Source organism: Gorilla gorilla, chromosome 7 (assembly GCF_029281585.2).
Source record: "Gorilla gorilla gorilla isolate KB3781 chromosome 7, NHGRI_mGorGor1-v2.1_pri, whole genome shotgun sequence".
NCBI lineage: Eukaryota > Metazoa > Chordata > Mammalia > Primates > Hominidae > Gorilla > Gorilla gorilla.
In genome coordinates this window covers 157,124,408-157,143,509 of record NC_073231.2, presented here as the reverse complement: position 1 = coordinate 157,143,509, position 19,102 = coordinate 157,124,408, and positions in this window count along the sequence as shown.

The window sequence follows — 19,102 nt, the reverse complement described above, 5'->3', positions numbered from 1 at the left end:
AACATATAAATATCTACACCGCCATCTGTATTAAGAAGGAGATATCTACACCGATATCTGTATAAACATGGAAATATCTACACTGCTATCTGTACAAACATGGAAATATCTACATCGCTACCTGTATAAACATGGAAATATCAGCACCGCTATCGGTATGAACACGGAAATAACTCCACCGCTATCTGTATGAACATGGAAATAGCTACACCGCTATCTGTATGAACATGGAAATATCTTCACTGCCATCTGTATGAACATGGATATATCTACAATGCCATCTGGATGAACATGGAAATATCTACACCGCTATGTGCATGAACATGGAAACATCTACACTGCAATCCTTGTAAACATGCATACATCTTCAACGCTATCTGTATAAACATGGAAATATCTACACCGCTATCTGTATGAACATGGAAATTTCTACACCGCTATCTGTTTGAACATGGAAATATCTACACCACTATCTGCATGAAAATGGAAATATCTACACAGCTATCTGCATACACATGGAAATATCGACAAAGCTATCTCTTTACACATGGAAATAAGTACACCGCTATCTCTATAAACATGGAAATATCTACACCGCCATCTATATGAACATGGAAATATCTGCACCGCCATCTGTATGAACATATAAATATCTACACCGCCATCTGTATTAAGATGGAGATATCTACACCGCTATCTGTATAAACTTGGAAATATCTACACCGCTATCTGAATAAACATGGAAATATCTACATCAGTATCTGTATAAACATGGAAATATCTACACCGCTACCTGTATAAACATGGAAATATCAGCACCGCTATCTGTATGAACATGTAAATATCTACACCGCTATCTCTATGAACATGGAAATATCTACACCGCTATCTGTATGAACATGGAAATAGCTACACCGCTCTCTGTATGAACATGGAAATATCTACTCCACTATCTGTATGAACATGGAAATATCTACACCTTTATCTAAATGAACATGGAAATATCTATACCGCTATCTGTTTGAACAGGGAAATATATACACCGCTATCTGCATGAAAATGGAAATATCTACACAGCTATCTGCATATACGTGGAAATATCTACACACCTATCTCTTTACACATGGAAATAACTACACCGCTATCTGTATGAACATGGAAATATCTACACCGCCATCTGTATGAACATGGAAATATCTGCACCGCCATCTGTATGAACATATAAATATCTACACCGCCATCTGTATTAAGAAGGAGATATCTACACCGCTATCTGTATAAACATGGAAATATCTACACCGCTATCTGTATAAACATGGAAATATCTACACCGCTATCTGTATAAACATGGAAATATCTACACCGCTACCTGTATAAACATGGAAATATCAGCACCGCTATCTGTATGAACATGGAAATATCTACACCGCTATCTGCATGAACATGGAAATATCTACACCGCTACCTGTATAAACATGGAAATATCAGCACCGCTATCTGTATGAACATGGAAATATCTGCACCGCTATCTGCATGAACATGGAAATATCTACACCGCTATCGGTATGAACATGGAAATATCTACACCGCTATGTGTAGGAACATGGAAATATCTACACCGCCATCTGTATGAACATGGAAATATCTTCACCGCCATCTGTATGAACATGGATATATCTACACAGAAATCTGTATGAACATGGAAATATCTAACCCGCTATCTGTATGAACATGGAAATATCTACACCGCTATCTGTATGAACATGGAAATATCTTCAACGCCATCTGTATGAAAATGGATATGTCTACACAGCCATCTGGATGAACATGGAAATATCCACACCGCTATCTGTATGAACATGGAAATATCTACACCGCTATCTGTGTAAACATGCATACATCTTCACCGCTATCTGTATAAACATTGAAATATCTACACCGCTATCTGTATGAACATGGAAATATCTACACTGCTATCTATTTGAACATTGAAATATCTACACCGCTATCTGCATGAAAATGGAAATATCTACACGGATATCTGCATATACATGGAAATATCTACATAGCTATCTCTTTACACATGGAAATATCTACACCGCTATCTCTATAAACATTGAAATATCTACACCACTATCTGTATAAACATGGAAATATCTACACCGCTACCTGTATAAATATGGAAATATCAGCACAGCTATCTGTATGAACATGGAAGTATCTACACCGCTATCTCCTTGAACATGGAAATATCTACACCGCTATCTGTATGAACATGGAAATAGCTACACCGCTATCTTTATGAACATGGAAATATCTACACCACTATCTGTATGAACATGGAAATATCTACACCGCTATCTGTATGAACATGGATATATCTACACAGCCATCTGGATGAACATGGAATTATCTACACCGCTATCTGTATGAACATGGAAATATCTACACCGTTATCTGTATGAACATGGATATATCTACACAGCCATCTGGATGAACATGGAAATATCTACACTGCTATCTGTGTAGACATGCATACATCTTCACCGATATCTGTATAAACATGCAAATATCTACACCGCTATCTCTATTAAGATGGAGATATCTACACAGCTATCTGTATAAACATGGAAATATCTAAACCGCTACATGTATAAACATGGAAATATCAGCACCGCTATCTGTATGAACATGGAAATATCTACACCGCTATCTGTATGAACATGGAAATATCTACACCTCTATCTGTATGAACATGGAAATATCTACACCGCTATCTGTATGAACATGGAAATATCTACACCTCTATATGTATGAACATGGAAATATCTGCACCGCCATCTGTATGAACATATAAACATCTACACCGGCGTCTGTATTAAGAAGGAGAAATCTACACCGCTCTCATTATAAACAAGGAAATATCTACACTGCTGTCTGTATAAACATGGAAATATCTACACCGCTGTCTGTATGAACATGGAAATATCTACACCGCTACCTGTATAAACATGGAAATAACAGCACCGCTATCTTTATGAACATGGAAATATCTACACCGCTATGTGTAGGTACATGGAAATATCTACACCGCCATCTGTATGAACATGGAAATATCTTCACCGCCATCTGTATGAACATGGATATGTCTACACAGCCATCTGTATGAACATGGAAATATCTAACCCGCTATCTGTATGAACATGTAAATATCTACACCGCTATCTGTATGAACATGGAAATATCTTCACCGCCATCTGTATGTACATGGATATATCTACACAGCTATCTGGATGAACATGGAAATATCTACACCGCTATCTGTGTAAACATGCATACATTTTCACAGCTATCTGTATAAACATGGAAATATCTACACCGCTATCTTTATGAACATGGAAATATCTACACCGCTATCTGTTTGAACATGGAAATATATACAGCGCTATCTGCTTGAAAATGGAAATATCTGCACTGCTATCTGTATGAACATGGAAATACATACACCGCTATCTGTATGAACAAGGAAATATCTACACCGCTTTCTGTATGAACATGGAAATATCTACACCGCTATCTGTATGAACATGGAAATATCTTCACCGCCATCTGTATGAACATGGATATATCTACACAGCCATCTGGATGAACATGGAAATATCTGCACCGCTATCTGTATGAAGATGGAAATATCTACACCGCTATCTGTATGAACATGGATATATCTTCACAGCCATCTGGATGAACATGGAAATATCTACACCGCTATCTGTGTTAACATGCATACATCTTCACCGCTATCTGTATAAACATGGAAATATCTACACGGCTATCTTTCAGAACATGGAAATATCTACACCGCTAACTGTTTGAACAGGGAAATATATACACCGCTATCTGCATGAAAATGGAAATATCTACACAGCTATCTGCATATACATGGAAATATCTACACAGCTATCTCTTTATACATGGGAATAACTGCACCACTATCTGTATGAACATGGAAATATCTACACCGCCGTGTGTATGAACATGGAAATATCTGCACCGCCATCTGTATGAACATATAAATATCTACACCGCCATCTGTATTAAGATGGAGATATCTACACCGCTATCTGTACAAACATGGAAAAATCTACACCACTATCTGTATGAACATGGAAATATCCACACCGCTATCTGTTTGAACAGGGAAGTATATACACCGCTATCTGCTTGAAAATGGAAATATCTACACAGCTATCTGCATATACATGGGAATATCTACGCAGCTATCTCTTTACACATGGAAATAACTACACCGATATCTGTATGAACATGGAAATATCTACACCGCCATCTGTATGAACATGGAAATATCTGCACCGCCATCTGAATGAACATATAAATATCTACACCGCCATCTGTATTGAGATGGAGATATCTACACCGCTATCTGTATAAAAATGGAAATATCTACACCGCTATGTGTATAAACATGGAAATATCTACACCGCTATCTGTATAAACATGGAAATATCTACACCGCTACCTGTATAAACATGGAAATATCAGCACCGTTATCAGTATGAACATGGAAGTATCTACACCGCCATCTGTATGAACATGGAAATATCTTCACCGCCATCTGTATGAACATGGAAATATCTGCACCGCCATCTGTATGAACATATAAATATCTACACCGCCATCTGTATTAAGATGGAGATATCTACACCGCTATCTGTATGAACATGGAAATATCTACACCGCTATGTGTATAAACATGGAAATATCTACACCGCTATCTGTATAAACATGGAAATATCTACACTGCTACCTGTATAAACATGGAAATATCAGCACCGCTATCTGTATGAACATGGAAATATCTACACCGCCATCTGTACGAACATGGAAAAATCTTCACCGTCATCTGTATGAACATGGATATATCTACACAGCCATCTGTATGAACATGGAAATATCTTCACCGCCATCTGTATGAACATGGATATGTCTACACAGCCGTCTGGATGATCATGGAAATATCTACACAGCTATCAGTATGAACATGGAAATATCTACACCGCTATCTGTGTAAACATGCATACATCTTCACCGCTATCTGTATAAACATGGAAATATCCACACCGCTATCTGTATGAACATGGAAATATCTACACCGCTATCTGTTTGAACATGGAAATATCTACACCTCTATCTGCATGAAAATGGAAATATCTACACAGCTATCTGCATATACATGGAAATATCAACACAGCTATCTCTTTGCACATGGAAATAACTACACCGCTATCTCTATAAACATGGAAATATCTACACCACCATCTGTATGAAAATGGAAATATCTGCACCGCCATCTTTATGAACATATAAATATCTACACTGCCGTCTGTATAAAGAAGGAGATAACTACGCCGCTATCTGTATAAACATGGAAATATCTACACCGCTATCTGTATGAACATGGAAATATCTACACCGCTACCTGTATAAACACAGAAATATGTACACCGCTACCTGTATAAACATGGAAGTATCAGCACCGCTATCGATATGAACATGCCAATATCTACACGACTATCTGTATGAACATGGAAATATCTACAACGCCATCTGTATGAACATGGAAATATCTTCACCGCCATCTGTATGAACATGCATATATGTAAACAGCCATCTGGATGAACATGGAAATATCTACACCGCTATCTGTATGAACATGGAAATATCTACACCGCTATCTGTATGAACATGGAAATATGTACACAGCCATCAGGATGAACATGGAAATATCTACACCGCTATCTGTATGAACATGGAAATACATGCACCGCTATCTGTATGAACATGGAAATATCTGCACCGCCATCTGTATGAACATGGAAATATCTTCACCGCCATCTGTATGAACATGGATATGTCTACACAGCCGTCTGGATGAACATGGAAATATCTACACCGCTATCTGTATGAACATGGAAATATCTACACCTCTATCTGTGTAAACATGCATACATCTTCACCGCTATCTGTATAAACATGGAAATATCCACACCGCTATCTGTATGAACATGGAAATATCTACACCGCTATCTGTTTGAACATGGAAATATCTACACCGCTATCTGCATGAAAATGGAAATATCGAAACAGCTATCTGCATATACATGGAAATATCTACACAGCTATCTCTTTGCACATGGAAATAACTACACCGCTATCTTTATGAACATGGAAATATCTAAACCGCTAACTGTTTTAACAGGGAAATATATACACCGCTATCTGCATGAAAATGGAAATATCTACACCACTATCTGTATGAACATGGAAATACATACACCCCTATCTGTATGAACAAGGAAATATCTACACCGCTATCTGTATGAACATGGAAATATCTACACCGCTATCTGTATGAACATGGAAATATTTTCACCGCCATCAGTATGAACATGGATATATCTACACAGCCATCTGGATGAACATGGAAATATCTGCACCGCTATCTGTGTGAACATGGAAATATCTACACCTCTATCTGTATGAACATGGATATATCTACACAGCCATCTGGATGAACATGGAAGTATCTACACCGCTATCTGTGTAAACATGCATACATCTTCACTGCTATCTGTATAAACATGGAAATATCTACACCGCTATCTTTATGAACATGGAAATATCTACACCGCTAACTGTTTGAACAGGGAAATATATACACCGCTATCTGCATGAAAACGGAAATATCTACACAGCTATCTGCTTATACATGGAAATATCTACACAGCTATCTCTTTACACATGGAAATAACTACACCGCTATCTGTACGAACATGGAAATATCTACACCGCCATCTGTATGAACATGGAAATATCTGCACCGCCATCTGTATGAACATTTAAATATCTACACCGCCATCTGTATTAAGATGGAGATATCTACACCACTATCTGCATAAACATGGAAATATCTACACCGCTATCTGTATAGACATGGAAATATCTACACCGCTATGTGTATAAACATGGAAATATCTACACTGCTATCTGCATAAACATGGAAATATCTACACCGCTTCCTGTATAAACATGGAAATATCAGCACCGCTATCAGTATGAACATGGAAGTTTCTACACCGCCATCTGTATGAACATGGAAATATCTTCACCGCCATCCGTATGAACATGGAAATATCTGCACCGCCATCTGTATGAACATATAAATATCTACACCGCCATCTGTATTAAGATGGAGATATCTACACCGCTATCTGTATGAACATGGAAATATCTTCACCGCCATCTGTATGAACATGGATATATCTACACAGCCATCTGGATGAACGTGGAAATATCTACACCGCTATCTGTGTAAACATGCATACAACTTCACCGCTATCTGTATAAACATGGAAATATCTACACCGCTATATTTATGAACATGGAAATATCTACACCGCTAACTGTTTGAACAGGGAAATATATACACCGCTATCTGCATGAAAATGGAAATATCTACACCGCAATCTGTATGAACATGGAAATACATACACCGCTATCTGTATGAACATGCAAATATCTACACCGCTATGTGTATAAACATGGAAATATCTACACCGCTATCTGTATAAACATGGAAATATCTACACCGCTACATGTACAAACATGGAAATATCAGCCCCGCTATCTGTATGAACATGGAAATATCTACACCGCCATCTGTATGAACATGGAAATATCTTCACCGCCATCTGTAGGAACATGGATATATCTACACAGCCATCTGTGTGAACATGGAAATATCTCCACCGCTATCTGTATGAACATGGAAATATCTTCACCGCCATCTGTATGAACATGGTTATGTCTACACAGCCATCTGAATGAACATTTAAATATCTACACCGCCATCTGTATTAAGATGGAGATATCTAAACAACTATCTGCATAAACATGGAAATATCTACACCGCTATCTGTATAAACATGGAAATATCTACACCGCCATGTGTATAAACATGGAAATATCTACACCACTATCTGTATAAACATGGAAATATCTACACCGCTACCTGTATAAACATGGAAATATCAGCACCGCTATCAGTATGAACATGGAAGTTTCTACACCGCCATCTGTATGAACATGGAAATATCTTCACCACCATCCGTATGAACATGGAAATATCTGCACCACCATCTGTATGAACATATAAATATCTACACCGCCATCTGTATTAAGATGGACATATCTACACCGCTATCTGTATAAACATGGAAATATCTACACCGCTATCTGTATTAACATGGAAATATCTACACCGCTATCTGTATAAACATGGAAATATATACACCGATACCTGTATAAACATGGAAATATCAGCACCGCTATCTGTATGAACATGGAAATATCTACACCGCCATCTGTATGAACATGGAAATATCGTCACCGCCATCTGTATGAACATGGATATATCTACACAGCCATCTGTATGAACATGGAAATATCTTCACCGCCATCCGTATGAACATGGATATCTCTACAAAGCCGTCTGGATGAACATGGAAATATCTACACCGCTATCTGTATGAACATGGAAATATCTACACCGCTATCTGTGTAAACATGCATACATCTTCACCGCTATCTGTATAAACATGGAAATATCTACACCGCTATCTGTTTGAACATGGAAATATCTACACCGCTATCTGTTTGAACATGGAAATATCTACACCGCTATCTGCATGAAAATGGAAACATCTACACAACTATCTGCATATAAATGGAAATATCTACACAGCTATCTCTTTGCACATGGAAATAACTACACCGCTATCTCTATAAACATGGAAATATCTACACCGCCATCTGTATGAACATGGAAATATCTACACTGCCATCTGTATTAAGAAGGAGATATCTACACCGCTATCTGTATAAACATGGAAATATCTACACCGCTATCTGTATTAACATGGAAATATCTACACCGCTATCTGTATTAACATGGAAATATCTACACCGCTATCTGTATAAACACGGAAATATGTTCACCGCTACCTATATAAACATGGAAGTATCAGCACCGCTATCGGTATGAACATGGCAATATCTACACGGCTATCTGTATGAACATGGAAATATCTACACCGCTATCTGTATGAACATGGAAATGCCTTCACCGCCATCTGTATGAACATGGATATATCTACACAGCCATCTGGATGAATATGGAAATATCTACACCGCTATCTGTGTGAACATGGAAATATCTACACCGCTATCTGTATGAACATGGGAATATTTACACAGCCATCTGGATGAACATGGAAATATCTACACCGCTATCTGTATGAACACGGAAATACATACACCGCTATCTGTATGAACATGGAAATATCTACACCACAATCTGTATGAACATGGAAATAAGTTCACCGCCATCTGTATGAACATGGATATATCTACACAGCCATCTGGATGAACGTGGAAATACCTACAATGCTATCTGTGTAAACATGCATACAACTTCACTGCTATCTGTATAAACATGGAAATATCTACACCGCTATCTTTATGAACATGGAAATATCTACACCGCTAACTGTTTGAACAGGGAAATATAAACACCGCTATCTGCTTAAAAATGGAAATATCTACACCGCTATCTGTATGAACATGGAAATACTTACACCGCTATCTGTAAGAACATGGAAATATCTACACCGCTATCTGTATGAACATGGAAATATCTACACCGCTATCTGTATGAACATGGAAATATCTTCACCGCCATCTGTATGAAAATGGATATATCTACACAGCCATCTGGATGAACATGGAAATATCTGCATCGCTATCTGTATGAACATGGAAATATCTACACCGCTATCTGCATGAACATGGATATATCTACACAGCCATCTGGATGAACATGGAAATATCTACACCGCTATCTGTGTAAACATGCATACATCTTCACCGGTATCTGTATAAACATGGAAATATCTACACCGCTATCTTTATGAACATAGAAATATCTACAACGCTAACTGTTTGAACAGGGAAATATATACACCGCTATCTGCATGAAAATGGAAATATATACACAGCTATCTGCTTACACATGGAAATATCTACACAGCTATCTCTTTACACATGGAAAAAAATACACCGCTATCTGTATGAACATGGAAATATCTACACCGCCATCTGTATGAACATGGAAATACCTGCACCGCCATCTGTATGAACATATAAATATCTACACCGCCGTCTGTATTAAGTTGGAGATATCTACACCACTATCTGCATAAACATGGAAAAATCTACACCGCTATCTGTATAAACATGGAAATATCTATACCGCTATGTGTATAAACATGGAAATATCTACACCGCTATCTGTAAAAACATGGAAATATCTACACCGCTACATGTATAAACATGGAAATATCAGCACCGCTATCTGTATGAACATGGAAATATCTACACCACCATCTGTATGAACATGGAAATATCTTCACCGCAATCTGTAGGAACATGGATATATCTACACAGCCATCTGTATGAACATGGAAATATCTACACCGCTATCTGTATGAACATGGAAATATCTTCACCGCTATCTGTAGGAACATGGAAATATCTTCACCGCCATCTGTATGAACATGGATATATCTACACAGCCATCTGGATAAACATGGAAATATCTACACCGCTATCTGTATGAACATGGAAACATCTACACCGCTATCTGTGTAAACATGCATAAATCTTCACCGCTATCTGTATAAACATGGAAATATCTACACCGCTATCTGTACGAACATGGAAATATCTACACCGCTACCTGTTTGAACATGGAAGTATCTACACCGCTATCTGCATGAAAATGGAAATATCTACCCAGCTATCTGCATATACATGGAAATATCTACACAGCTATCTCTTTACACATGGAAATAACTACACCGCTATCTCTATAAACATGGAAATATCTACACCACCATCTGTATGAACATGGAAATATCTGCACCGCCATCTGTTTGAACATATAAATATCTACACCGCCATCTGTATGAAGAAGGAGATATCTACACCGCTATCTGTATAAACATGGAAATATCTACACCGCTATCTGTATAAACATGGAAATATCTACACCGCTGTCTGTATCAACATGGAAATATCTACACCGCTATCTGTATAAACACGGAAATATGTACACCGCTATCGGTATGAACATGGCAATATCTACACGGCTATCTGTATGAACATGGAAATATCTACACCGCTATCTGTATGAACATGGAAATATCTTCACCGCCATCTGTATGAACATGGATATATCTACACAGCCATCTGGATGAACATGGAAATATCTACACCGCTATCTGTATGAACATGGAAATATCTACACCGCTATCTGCATGAACATGGAAATATCTACACAGCCATCTGGATGAACATGGAAATATCTACACCACTATATGTATGAACATGGAAATACATACACCGCTATCTGTATGAACATGGAAATATCTACACCGCTATCTCTATGAACATGGAAATATCTACACCGCTATCTGTATGAACATGGAAATATCTTCACCGCCATCTGTATGAACATGGATATATCTACACAGCCATCTGGATGAACGTGGAAATATCTACACCGCTATCTGTGTAAACATGCATACAACTTCACCGCTATCTGTATAAACATGGAAATATCTACACCGCTATCTTTATGAACATGGAAATATCTACACCGCTAACTGTTTGAACAGGGAAATATATACACCGCTATCTGCATGAAAATGGAAATATCTACACCGCAATCTGTATGAACATGGAAATACATACACCGCTATCTGTATGAACATGGAAATATCTACACCGCTATGTGTATAAACATGGAAATATCTACAGCGCTATCTGTATAAACATGGAAATATCTACACCGCTACATGTACAAACATGGAAATATCAGCCCCGCTATCTGTATGAACATGGAAATATCTACACCGCCATCTGTATGAACATGGAAATATCTTCACCGCCATCTGTAGGAACATGGATATATCTACACAGCCATCTGTGTGAACATGGAAATATCTCCACCGCTATCTGTATGAACATGGAAATATCTTCACCGCCATCTGTATGAACATGGTTATGTCTACACAGCCATCTGAATGAACATTTAAATATCTACACCGCCATCTGTATTAAGATGGAGATATCTAAACAACTATCTGCATAAACATGGAAATATCTACACCGCTATCTGTATAAACATGGAAATATCTACACCGCTATGTGTATAAACATGGAAATATCTACACCGCTATCTGTATAAACATGGAAATATCTACACCGCTACCTGTATAAACATGGAAATATCAGCACCGCTATCAGTATGAACATGGAAGTTTCTACACCGCCATCTGTATGAACATGGAAATATCTTCACCACCATCCGTATGAACATGGAAATATCTGCAACACCATCTGTATAAACATATAAATATCTACACCGCCATCTGTATTAAGATGGACATATCTACACCGCTATCTGTATAAACATGGAAATATCTACACCGCTATCTGTATAAACATGGAAATATCTACACCGCTATCTGTATAAACATGGAAATATATACACCGATACCTGTATAAACATGGAAATATCAGCACCGCTATCTGTATGAACATGGAAATATCTACACCGCCATCTGTATGAACATGGAAATATCGTCACCGCCATCTGTATGAACATGGATATATCTACACAGCCATCTGTATGAACATGGAAATATCTTCACCGCCATCCGTATGAACATGGATATCTCTACAAAGCCGTCTGGATGAACATGGAAATATCTACACCGCTATCTGTATGAACATGGAAATATCTACACCGCTATCTGTGTAAACATGCATACATCTTCACCGCTATCTGTATAAACATGGAAATATCTACACCGCTATCTGTTTGAACATGGAAATATCTACACCGCTATCTGTTTGAAGATGGAAATATCTACACCGCTATCTGCATGAAAATGGAAATATCTACACAACTATCTGCATATAAATGGAAATATCTACACAGCTATCTCTTTGCACATGGAAATAACTACACCGCTATCTCTATAAACATGGAAATATCTACACCGCCATCTGTATGAACATGGAAATATCTACACTGCCATCTGTATTAAGAAGGAGATATCTACACCGCTATCTGTATAAACATGGAAATATCTACACCACTATCTGTATTAACATGGAAATATCTACACCGCTATCTGTATTAACACGGAAATATCTACACCGCTATCTGTATAAACACGGAAATATGTTCACCGCTACCTGTATAAACATGGAAGTATCAGCACCGCTATCGGTATGAACATGTCAATATCTACACGGCTATCTGTATGAACATGGAAATATCTACACCGCTATCTGTATGAACATGGAAATGCCTTCACCGCCATCTGTATGAACATGGATATATCTACACAGCCATCTGGATGAATATGGAAATATCTACACCGCTATCTCTGTGAACATGGAAATATCTACACTGCTATCTGTATGAACATGGGAATATTTACACAGCCTTCTGGATGAACATGGAAATATCTACACCGCTATCTGTATGAACACGGAAATACATACACCGCTATCTGTATGAACATGGAAATATCTACACCCCTATCTGTATGAACATGGAAATATCTACACCACTATCTGTATGAACATGGAAATATCTACACCACAATCTGTATGAACATGGAAATAACTTCACCGCCATCTGTATGAACATGGATATATCTACACAGCCATCTGGATGAACGTGGAAATACCTACAATGCTATCTGTGTAAACATGCATACAACTTCACTGCTATCTGTATAAACATGGAAATATCTACACCGCTATCTTTATGAACATGGAAATATCTACACCGCTAACTGTTTGAACAGGGAAATATAAACACCGCTATCTGCTTAAAAATGGAAATATCTACACCGCTATCTGTATGAACATGGAAATACTTACACCGCTATCTGTATGAACATGGAAATATCTACACCGCTATCTGTATGAACATGGAAATATCTACACCGCTATCTGTATGAACATGGAAATACCTTCACCGCCATCTGTATGAACATGGATATATCTACACAGCCATCTGGATGAACATGGAAATATCTGCACCGCTATCTGTATGAACATGGAAATATCTACACCGCTATCTGCATGAACATGGATATATCTACACAGCCATCTGGATGAACATGGAAATATCTACACCGCTATCTGTGTAAACATGCATACATCTTCACCGCTATCTGTATAAACATGGAAATATCTACACCGCTATCTTTATGAACATAGAAATATCTACAACGCTAACTGTTTGAACAGGGAAATATATACACCGCTATCTGCATGAAAATGGAAATATCTACACAGCTATCTGCTTACACATGGAAATATCTACACAGCTATCTCTTTACACATGGAAAAAAATACACCGCTAACTGTATGAACATGGAAATATCTACACCGCCATCTGTATGAACATGGAAATACCTGCACCGCCATCTGTATGAACATATAAATATCTACACCGCCATCTGTATTAAGTTGGAGATATCTACACCACTATCTGCATAAACATGGAAATATCTACACCGCTATCTGTATAAACATGGAAATATCTATACCGCTATGTGTATAAACATGGAAATATCTACACCGCTATCTGTAAAAACATGGAAATATCTACACCGCTACATGTACAAACATGGAAGTATCAGCACCGCTATCTGTATGAGCATGGAAATATCTACACCGCCATCTGTATGAACAAGGAAATATCTTCACCGCAATCTGTAGGAACATGGATATATCTACACAGCCATCTGTATGAACATGGAAATATCTACACCGCTATCTGTATGAACATGGAAATATCTTCACCGCTATCTGTAGGAACATGGAAATATCTTCACCGCCATCTGTATGAACATGGATATATCTACACAGCCATCTGGATAAACATGGAAATATCTACACCGCTATCTGTATGAACATGGAAACATCTACACCGCTATCTGTGTAAACATGCATACATCTTCACCGCTATCTGTATAAACATGGAAATATCTACACCGCTATCTGTACGAACATGGAAATATCTACACCGCTACCTGTTTGAACATGGAAGTATCTACACCGCTATCTGCATGAAAATGGAAATATCTACCCAGCTATCTGCATATACATGGAAATATCTACACCGCTATCTCTTTACACATGGAAATAACTACACCGCTATCTCTATAAACATGGAAATATCTACACCACCATCTGTATGAACATGGAAATATCTGCACCGCCATCTGTTTGAACATATAAATATCTACACCGCCATCTGTATGAAGAAGGAGATATCTACACCGCTATCTGTATAAACATGGAAATATCTACACCGCTATCTGTATAAACATGGAAATATCTACACCGCTATCTGTATCAACATGGAAATATCTACACCGCTATCTGTATAAACATGGAAATATGTACACCGCTATCGGTATGAACATGGCAATATCTACACGGCAATCTGTATGAACATGGAAATATCTACACCGCTATCTGTATGAACATGGAAATATCTTCACCGCCATCTGTATGAACATGGATATATCTACACAGCCATCTGGATGAACATGGAAATATCTACACCGCTATCTGTATGAACATGGAAATATCTACACCGCTATCTGCATGAACATGGAAATATCTACACAGCCATCTGGATGAACATGGAAATATCTACACCACTATATGTATGAACATGGAAATACATACACCGCTATCTGTATGAACATGGAAATATCTACACCGCTATCTCTATGAACATGGAAATATCTACACCGCTATATGTATGAACATGGAAATATCTTCACCGCCATCTGTATGAACATGGATATATCTACACAGCCATCTGGATGAACATGGAAATATCTACACCGCTATCTGTGTAAACATGCATACATCTTCACCGCTATCTGTATAAACATGGAAATATCTACACCGCTATCTTTATGAACATGGAAATATCTAAACCGCTAACTGTTTGAACACGGAAATATATACACCGCTATCTGCATGAAAATGGAAATATCTACACCGCTATCTGTATAAACAAGGAAATATCTACACTGCTGTCTGTATAAACATGGAAATATCTACACCGCTATCTGTATGAACATGGAAATATCTACACCGCTACCTGTATAAACATGGAAATAACAGCACCGCTATCGGTATGAACATGGAAATATCTACACCGCTATGTGTAGGAACATGGAAATATCTACACCGCCATCTGTGTGAACATGGAAATATCTTCACTGCCATCTGTATGAACACGGATATATCTACACAGCCATCTGGATGAACATGGAAATATCTACACCGCTATCTGTATGAACATGGAAATATCTACACCGCAACCTGTATAAATATGGAAATATCAGCACAGCTATCTGTATGAACATGGAAATATCTACACCGCTATCTCCTTGAACATGGAAATATCTACACCGCTATCTGTATGAAGATGGAAATAGCTACACCGCTATCTTTATGAACATGGAAATATCTACACCACTGTCTGTATGAACATGGAAATATCTACACCGCTATCTGTTTGAACATGGAAATATCTACACCGCTGTCTGTTTGAACATGGAAATATCTACACCTCAATCTGCATGAAAATGGAAATATCTACACAACTATCTGCATATAAATGGAAATATCTACACAGCTATCTCTTTGCACATGGAAATAACTACACCGCTATCTCTATAAACATGGAAATATCTACACCGCCATCTGTATGAACATGGAAATATCTACACTGCCATCTGTATTAAGAAGGAGATATCTACACCGCTATCTGTATAAACATGGAAATATCTACACCGCTATCTGTATTAACATGGAAATATCTACACCGCTATCTGTATTAACATGGAAATATCTACACCGCTATCTGTATAAACACGGAAATATGTTCACCGCTTCCTGTATAAACATGGAAGTATCAGCACCGCTATCGGTATGAACATGGCAATATCTACACGGCTATCTGTATGAACATGGAAATATCTACACCGCTATCTGTATGAACATGGAAATGCCTTCACCGCCATCTTTATGAACATGGCTATATCTACACAGCCATCTGGATGAATATGGAAATATCTACACCGCTATCTGTGTGAACATGGAAATATCTACACCGCTATCTGTATGAACATGGGAATATTTACACAGCCATCTGGATGAACATGGAAATATCTACACCGCTATCTGTATGAACACGGAAATACATACACCGCTATCTGTATGAACATGGAAATATCTACACCACAATCTGTATGAACATGGAAATAACTTCACCGCCATCTGTATGAGCATGGATATATCTACACAGCCATCTGGATGAACGTGGAAATACCTACAATGCTATCTGTGTAAACATGCATACAACTTCACTGCTATCTGTATAAACATGGAAATATCTACACCGCTATCTGTATAAACATGGAAATATCTACACCGCTATCTTTATGAACATAGAAATATCTACAACGCTAACTGTTTGAACAGGGAAATATATACACCGCTATCTGCATGAAAATGGAAATATATACACAGCTATCTGCTTACACATGGAAATATCTACACAGCTATCTCTTTACACATGGAAAAAAATACACCGCTATCTGTATGAACATGGAAATATCTACACCGCCATCTGTATGAACATGGAAATACCTGCACCGCCATCTGTATGAACATATAAATATCTACACTGCCATCTGTATTAAGTCGGAGATATCTACACCACTATCTGCATAAACATGGAAAAATCTACACTGCTATCTGTATAAACATGGAAATATCTATACCGCTATGTGTATAAACATGGAAATATCTACACCGCTATCTGTAAAAACATGGAAATATCTACACCGCTACATGTATAAACATGGAAATATCAGCACCGCTATCTGTATGAACATGGAAATATCTACACCGCCATCTGTATGAACATGGAAATATCTTCACCGCAATCTATAGGAACATGGATATATCTACACAGCCATCTGTATGAACATGGAAATATCTACACCGCTATCTGTATGAACATGGAAATATCTTCACCGCTATCTGTAGGAACATGGAAATATCTTCACCGCCATCTGTATGAACATGGATATATCTACACAGCCATCTGGATAAACATGGAAATATCTACACCGCTATCTGTATGAACATGGAAAGATCTACACCGCTATCTGTGTAAACATGCACACATCTTCACCGCTATCTGTATAAACATGGAAATATCTACACCGCTATCTGTACGAACATGGAAATATCTACACCGCTACCTGTTTGAACATGGAAGTATCTACACCGCTATCTGCATGAAAATGGAAATATCTACCCAGCTATCTGCATATACATGGAAATATCTACACAGCTATCTCTTTACAGATGGAAATAACTACACCGCTATCTCTATAAACATGGAAATATCTACACCACCATCTGTATGAACATGGAAATATCTGCACCGCCATCTGTTTGAACATATAAATATCTACACCGCCATCTGTATGAAGAAGGAGATATCTACACCGCTATCTGTATAAACATGGAAATATCTACACCGCTATCTGTATAAACATGGAAATATCTACACCGCTATCTGTATCAACATGGAAATATCTACACCGCTATCTGTATAAACACGGAAATATGTACACCGCTATCGGTATGAACATGGCAATATCTACACGGCTATCTGTATGAACATGGAAATATCTACACCGCTATCTGTATGAACATGGAAATATCTTCACCGTCATCTGTATGAACATGGATATATCTACACAGCCATCTGGATGAACATGGAAATATCTACACCGCTATCTGTATGAACATGGAAATATCTACACCGCTATCTGCA